We start from the raw sequence: 7,382 nt of genomic DNA on the forward strand, positions 1-7,382 counted from the left end.
TCTCTCTCTCTCTCTCTCTTTCTTTCTTTCTTTTCTTTCTTTCTTTTCTTTTCAACCTGCCCTGCAATAGAGATAAAAGTTGGAAATCTAGCGGCTTCTTTTCTGTTAATCCTGTGAGATTTGGAGTGTTTTGTTATAGTAGTTAGCCTACAATGACTAATTCAGCTGAATTCAAACAGTAGTGCCAGAGTCAAACGTGTCAGTGTAAAGTGTGACTGTATCAAGTGCTGTAGTGGGAAATCTAAGTTCTGAAAGGAATTAACATGACAACCAGGGGAAATAAATTAATCTCTCTTATTTTTAGTTTCATCACTGGCAAAATGGGGGAAATATCACCCATACTAGGTGATTACTAAAGAGACTAATTGACAAACTTTTATGCAAACTTTAAGCAGTTATAGAAAGATTTGCTGCTAACAGATCGAGAAGCAGAATTGAGAGCCTGAGCAACAGGTAGCAGTCCCGGGAGGGAAGAGAGGTGGTGCAGAGAAAACCCCCCGAAGGCAGGCTGGCCTATTCTCCCAAAGTAATTTATGCAAGGGTTAATTCTGCTCACATTCTTTTTTTTTTAAAGATAATTACTCCAAAATATGGAGATACAAATATAAGCACTTTATTTTAAAAAGCGAACATAAAAAGGTATAAATTCAAAAGTGTTTAAATGCTTCCATTTTGGATAATTCTTTTAAGAACCTATACAAGTTTGTTCCCAGAAGCTAATACATCACTAGTCTCTACTAAGAGGAAATGAATTCTAAAAATTAACATGGTTTTCAGTAATTCATATCTCACTATATAAAAACCTAGAGAGACCAATAATATCTAATAGCTTCAAAAGATAAGCCAAACTTTTTAATGTGATCAATTTTGCCAATGTTTATATACACAAGGATAATACACTCTGTAGTTTCTTATAAAATAGCAAATAAGGAGTAGATTTAGGAGATGTAGAAGGGGAAAGAGAATTCAAAAAGTCCTTCTCCTCAGTAACTTTTACTTCAGAATCATCAAAAAGCAACCACTTTCCCTCAAACTCCTTTAAGCTTTGCACTATATGTGAAATTTTGTTCTCAAATCCACTAATGTTAATGCCTGTTTGGTCAGTGGATTCCTTGTTTCTATCAGATTCATGGGTCCCATTAGTAATGTTAGTCTCAGAATTTCTATTTTCAGCAAATGCTGTACTGGCACCTTTATCAGGATTAGATACTTTGTTGTATAGCTCATATACTGCCTTGCTCTTTTGTCCTCCAAGAAGTTCTACAGCTTCTACATTTTTTTTGTTCAAAACTTGACTTGGCTGTGTGTTTCCACCGACTCTAATTGATACATCTTCATCATCATAATTTTCAACCACACTCCTTGCTTCCTCCTCATTCAATGGTTCTGGCTTACCCATTTCACACATTTAGTTGACCACAAAATTTCCCTTATCTAGTTCTAAACTGTTAAGGTCGGTGACTTTAACAGAAGCAGTGTAGTGCCCACTACTAATTGTAATGACGCTATGCATCACAACTGCAAATAATCCATAGCTGTCATTGGTTGGCTTTGTACTCCATTCTTCTAGTGACAATTTAAGAGGTGTCAGTAAAGGAGTGTTGATCATGGAAAGTCCACCACCATAACAATCAAACTCCAAGCCACTAGCAGCAGAATACTTCAAATGAATGGTTATAACTTCAGGCATTTTGTCAAACAAAAGACTTTGTTCAGCTTCAGTATAATGATGGCAATTTCACAGAAATATTTATCTTCTCCAACAATCCTCTCCACTGAAGCAAACTGAAATTGCCCATCTCAGGGTCTTCATTTCTGTTTTTGGCTCTGGAGAAATTTCAGAACTGTCTTCTACTTTGGAAAGCTCATCTTCTTGTACTGGCACACTGATGTCTTGAAAATCTTCTCTTCTTTCTGTTTAACTTTCACATGCTAAGCAACGAGTCCTTAATACCAGCTGACCTTGAAATAATTTCTCTACTAGCTCAAAAACAATTTGCTCTTTGTTTATGGGCTTAACTTCATTACCATTAATGGGCTTAACATTATTCTCTGGTGACTGAAGTCCACAACCATTTGTTGTGTCATCATTTTCACACTTCCCAGAGTCCCCTTCAAGATCATATTCATTATCTTTAGACTGTCCTTTGGATCCTTGGTTTCTTTTTCCCAGACTACAGAATTTAGAAAGAATGCTGGGTTGCTTAGTTGTAGACTTGAACCAATTTATTTTAACTCTTGATTTTTTCTGTGAGGGTCTTGTACTCTCACTGTCAGAAACGTACTTGGCAATTATTTTAGGAGGGATCTCTAATGTATCACCTGTAGCTTTCCTTTTTGATCTGGTTTGTCTCTGGTTCTCTTCCAATGACTGTTGTTCCTTGGAGACCTTAATTTTTTTTTCTTCATGTTACCAAATTCAGTGTCACTTTTTCTTTTCCCATTTCCTTTTGGCAGTTTTTCTTTATAGTCTTCAGAATGCCTCATATTGTCCAACTCTATGTTCTCAACACCACTAATGTCCTCTTTCTGGTGACATTTTTCTTCTACCTTGTTAGATAATTCTGCCACATTCTTTACTTCCTCTTTTTTTAGAAGCTGGCATGTTTCTTGAATGTTTCCCCAAATACACTGTAATACTTCCTGTGCATCATGCTGTAGGTATCCTTCATACATAGGGTTGAGTTCCCTGAGGGTGCTAAGCAGTCGCCTTGGCTGAGTAGCAAGTCCATCAGTATATTTCTCTGGATTTAAGGGAAAACTAGCCTGAAGCTGTTCAACTGAAATGATCAAGGACTGTAAACTGCATATTAGTTCATAACTTGCCAAAGAATCTTCTTTACAATTTCCCTTCTTTTTTTGATTAACTTTATCTTTAAGAGCTTCTTTCTTCCTTGAAATAATATTAAATAAATACTTCACTCCAGATTTAAAACCGGGATAAAAATATAATACCTGAAGTATACTATTAAGATAGCAAGTATTGCCGAGATTATTCAGTCCCACAAACGGTAACAAGTTTTCTCTCTTCTCAGAGTTTATAGGTGAGGACTGTGCTGCAGGAACAACTCGATCAATTTCAGATCCTCTAAATTCAGAAGCTTTTTCTTCATTTTCTTGAGAATCTGTGAAATCTAAGGCTTAGTTTCCTTTTTCTGAAAAAACTTCAAGGAAAGTTTTTTTTTCTTTGATGGACTACCTCTTGAAAGCCCATTACTTTCACTAGGTATGACACCAGGCATTTTCTCTTCAAATCCCAGAGTTGACAAGTATTAATTTATATAGGGACGTTATGATCACCAATCATATCTGGTCATGGCCCCAAGCGAGGTCCACGGCGATGATGCCGTCGAGTCCAACTGGCATGAGGGCCCATGGAGTTCCCGACCCACCCGCGGAAAAGCTGGCCGGTTCGCCGTCCCCGCGATGGAGTGACCATTCGCTTTCCAAGAGCGGGAGCCCGGGCCGCCACTGGGTCCTGCCTTGCGCCGGCACCCACTACATCTCCGGAGCGGCGCCCGCCCGCACCTGCCCAGGGATGGTAAGGAGCTCAAGAACTAGCCCCGCCAGCGGAGCGCCTGAACCGCTAGGGTCTTCGCTTACATTCTTATTGAAAAAAAAAAAAAAAAGTTTTCTGGCAGACAGCCTTTATTTATTTAGCATTCTCTTCAAGATATTTAGGGAGTAATTAAAAACCATCTCACATGATGTGGTTATTCTAAGGAATGCTGAAGATTGCAAGTATCAAAGCATTTTTGACATATGCATGCTCAGGTATAGACACTACAAGCTAAAATGGAAAAAGTACACCAGCACTGACTCCCTGGTAACAATGGCAAAGCCAATTCTGTTTGCCAAATATTGGCAATGGTCAAGGAAATGAATGAGACCAGTCAGTAAATCTAGAGCACTGTCTCTCTTCGGTGATACCAATCGGCAAACAATATATCATTGCCCTCAGAATGTGAATGGTGGACAACAGACTTGCTCCATCTCCTCCTTCTCCTCTTCCTTTTTTTTTTTTTTTTTTTTTTTTTTTTTTTTTTTTTTTTTAAAGAGAAATAGGAAGGGAATAAGAGAGAAATATCAACTCGTTCTGCCTAGTTGTGCACCCACTGATTGCTTCTCATACATTATAGACCAGGGTTCTAACCAGCAACCTCGGGATCAAGCTGGTAACACCCAGATCAAACTGTCACTCTCATTGCTCCATGTTATAATCCATCCACTGCACCACTGGCTAGGGCAAGAGAGACATTTTAAGTAAGACAGTACTTGAAACCATAGGTTCTGTGTAAGGAAATCAGGTGGAATAGTATATAATCTTTAACCTTATAAAATAGTGAAAGGAATGTATATTACTCAGGATCTCAATACATACAGAATAAATAGGATATATATATTATATATATATATATATGTTCTAGTCTGAGTCTGAAAGCCTGAAAACCAGAGAAGACAATGATAGAACTCACATGTCTCAGCACAAGCAATTAAGCAGAGAAGGGACAAATTCTCTTTTTCTTCTTTTTATTCTATTCAAATCCTCAATCAATTGGGTGATGCCTACTCACATCAGACAGGGCAGTCTATGGATTTAAATGCTATTCTCATCTGAAAATATCCTCACAGATATAACTCTTAGACAAATGTCTGGGCACACCACGACCCAGTCAAGCTAACACGTAAAATCAACCATCATAGGAGATTTATGACTTAAAATAATAAAAACCTTTAGTGTAGCACTAGCTAATTATACTTGGTCATGGCTGCAAGTGCCAGGTCATTATGAGCGTAAACTCTTGATATTTTACTCAGAATTCCCCTCTTCTTACTAAGCTCTTATACTCTATCACAACACAAACTCAATATACCTAACAGTGAACTTACCATGTTTTCTATATCAGTCACGTAGTACACAAGAAAAATAATCCAACTCAAACTGAATTGAGACAAAAAAAGGAAAAATATATTTATGTAACTGGAAAGTCTAAGTAAGACATTAGAAGCAGCTTGATTTATGGGCTAATGTAATTATGCTTTGCTCTTTATTTGTAAGTTCCATATTGCTTCATTGTAAGGCAGACTCTGTGCTTGTGGGAAAACTAAAGATAAACAGTAACTCCTCAGTAGTGTCAGCCACAAAGTGGCACTTTTAAGAGTCAAATAATTAATATAACACATAATACAATAAAATTAAAAATTAATAGCAGAGACATCAAACTTCCCATATATTAGTAAACTAATAAACACAATTCAAAATAAATTATGGATCAAATAGTTTTTTCAGAATTATTAAAAATTAATGATATACTTCTGCTTCTGGTTAGCATATATAAAAAAGTCAAAACTCTCTAAAAATAAAACAATCTATTTAGCCTATAAATGAGTTTTTTCAAATTTACCAGAACCTTGAGAATAAAAAAATACCAAAATAAACCAAAATTCTTTCTAGTATAAAAGAAAAACACTCTTATTTCCATGCCTAGTAAAGTGGCAGGAGGTAGAAGTTTCTTCCATAGCTGAGGGTAGACACCCTTTGTACTTTTTATGATTTATTTATATATGTGCTGTAAAATGCACAAAATTATTACTTTTGCCTTGATTAATAGTCCTCTAAATAAATGTAAAGATAAATGTTTATATAATAAAAATATATATAAAATTTTATTTATTGATTATTTAGAGAGAAGAGAGAGAGAGAGAGAGAAAGAAGGGTGGGTGAGGAACAGGAAGCATCAACTCATTGTCGTTGCTTCTTGTATATGTCTTGACCGCGCAAGCTCAAGGTTTTGAACCGGTGACCTCAGCATTCCAGGTTGACATTTTATTCACTGTGCCATGACTAGTCAGGCAGTAATAAAGATATTTTATATATTCCTAAATATTTATCCTTCTGATACACTTTATTCCTTCCTAATGAACTGGGTTTCCATCAGGTATAATTTTTCTTTCTGCTAAAGAATTTATTTTTACAATTTTGCAGAGTGCTAAATAATAATATATTATAGGTTTTATAGAACATATTTTATTCACTCAAAAGAAGGCATTAAAATATTGAAAGAAAACAAAGAACCAGTGATTATGATAATAAGCAACCATATCAACAATTACATTAAATGTAAAGAAACTAAACAATTAAAAGGCAGACTGTCAGATTGAATTTTAAAAGTAAGGTTCAACTTGACAAGTTGAACCTAGAAGGCGTATAAAAAAGAATAAAGATTCTTAAAAAGCTAACACAGTTTGGGATAAGAAGAAATATGACGGACATGCTATATCTTTTTTTAGATTATTTAAATCAATAAGAATGGTATATTAATAGTCTAATTAACACAGTTCTGAGAAATAAACAAAACAATAAAACAAAACAAAAACAAAAAACTTTTATAAGGAGAAGTCTGCTGGAGTGGGATTAGGAATATTTTCTTTACTGATAAAAGAGAACATATTCAAGAGAAGAGTATATTACCAATCTTTTTGGCTCCCTCTTTTTCTATTAAACATTTAAGTGATATAGTGGCAATCATTCTGCAACCATACGATGATAAACATAGTCAGAAAAGACAACGTACTCACTCGGGATAATACAACAAAAAGATGGCTGAGCTTAATTTTCTTGATTACATTAGTAATATGCAAAACCAATGCTAACACCTACATAACTTCATGCTTCTTATGAGAAAAATTAAAATCAATTATGTAATCACTGTTAAGAAGTCTTTTGATTGCCATCGTTTCCTACTATTCTGATTTCTAAAAAGAGAACTGCAAATGCAACAATAGTAACTTTTAATTCCCTTAGCATTGTATTGACAAAATTACCAACTTGATAATGCCAAAGAGCGAAGCAGAGAAGGCAAAGGGGGTCTTACGCTGCATAAATTGGTTTGCAGATTGGCATAGCCACTTTGTAGAATAACAACAGCATTTAATAGAGTCAGGTATGTCCTAAAACACAGAAGTTCATCCTCATTCTTTTAAAAGAGCATTCATGTTTATGCAAGGAGATATGCAAAGGGATGTTTATTACAGCATTTATCTTAAGATAAATTTACTGAATAATTGGAACCCTTCTATATAACCACAAGTCAGAAATATTTAAGTAAATTGTGGAAGTGCTACAATATTGATCGTATTCAACAGATGAAATAAGTGAACTAGATTTATATGAATCATCAGCATAGGTACATCTTGAAAACATAATTTTGAGTTACAAAAAATAATAACAGAAGGATGAGTGTAGAGAGGCCATTCATATAAATTCCTAAAACACATATTTACTATGTATTGTTTATGGACTCACAGATTGTGTTGAATTGCTAGTTTTTCTCCTAAATTTATTCTTCCTTCTTCACAGTAAAAACAGTTTTAGCTGAATA

General features: G+C 35.1%; 1 pseudogene; it reads right to left on the minus strand.

Annotated features, from left to right (window-relative positions):
* Positions 1-877: 877 nt before the first annotated feature.
* On the minus strand, positions 878-3,363 carry LOC136379533 (ubiquitin carboxyl-terminal hydrolase 1 pseudogene; annotated as a pseudogene).
* Between the last annotated feature and the right edge of the window lie 4,019 nt (positions 3,364-7,382).

Source organism: Saccopteryx leptura, chromosome 8, assembly GCF_036850995.1.
Source record: "Saccopteryx leptura isolate mSacLep1 chromosome 8, mSacLep1_pri_phased_curated, whole genome shotgun sequence".
Taxonomy (NCBI): domain Eukaryota; kingdom Metazoa; phylum Chordata; class Mammalia; order Chiroptera; family Emballonuridae; genus Saccopteryx; species Saccopteryx leptura.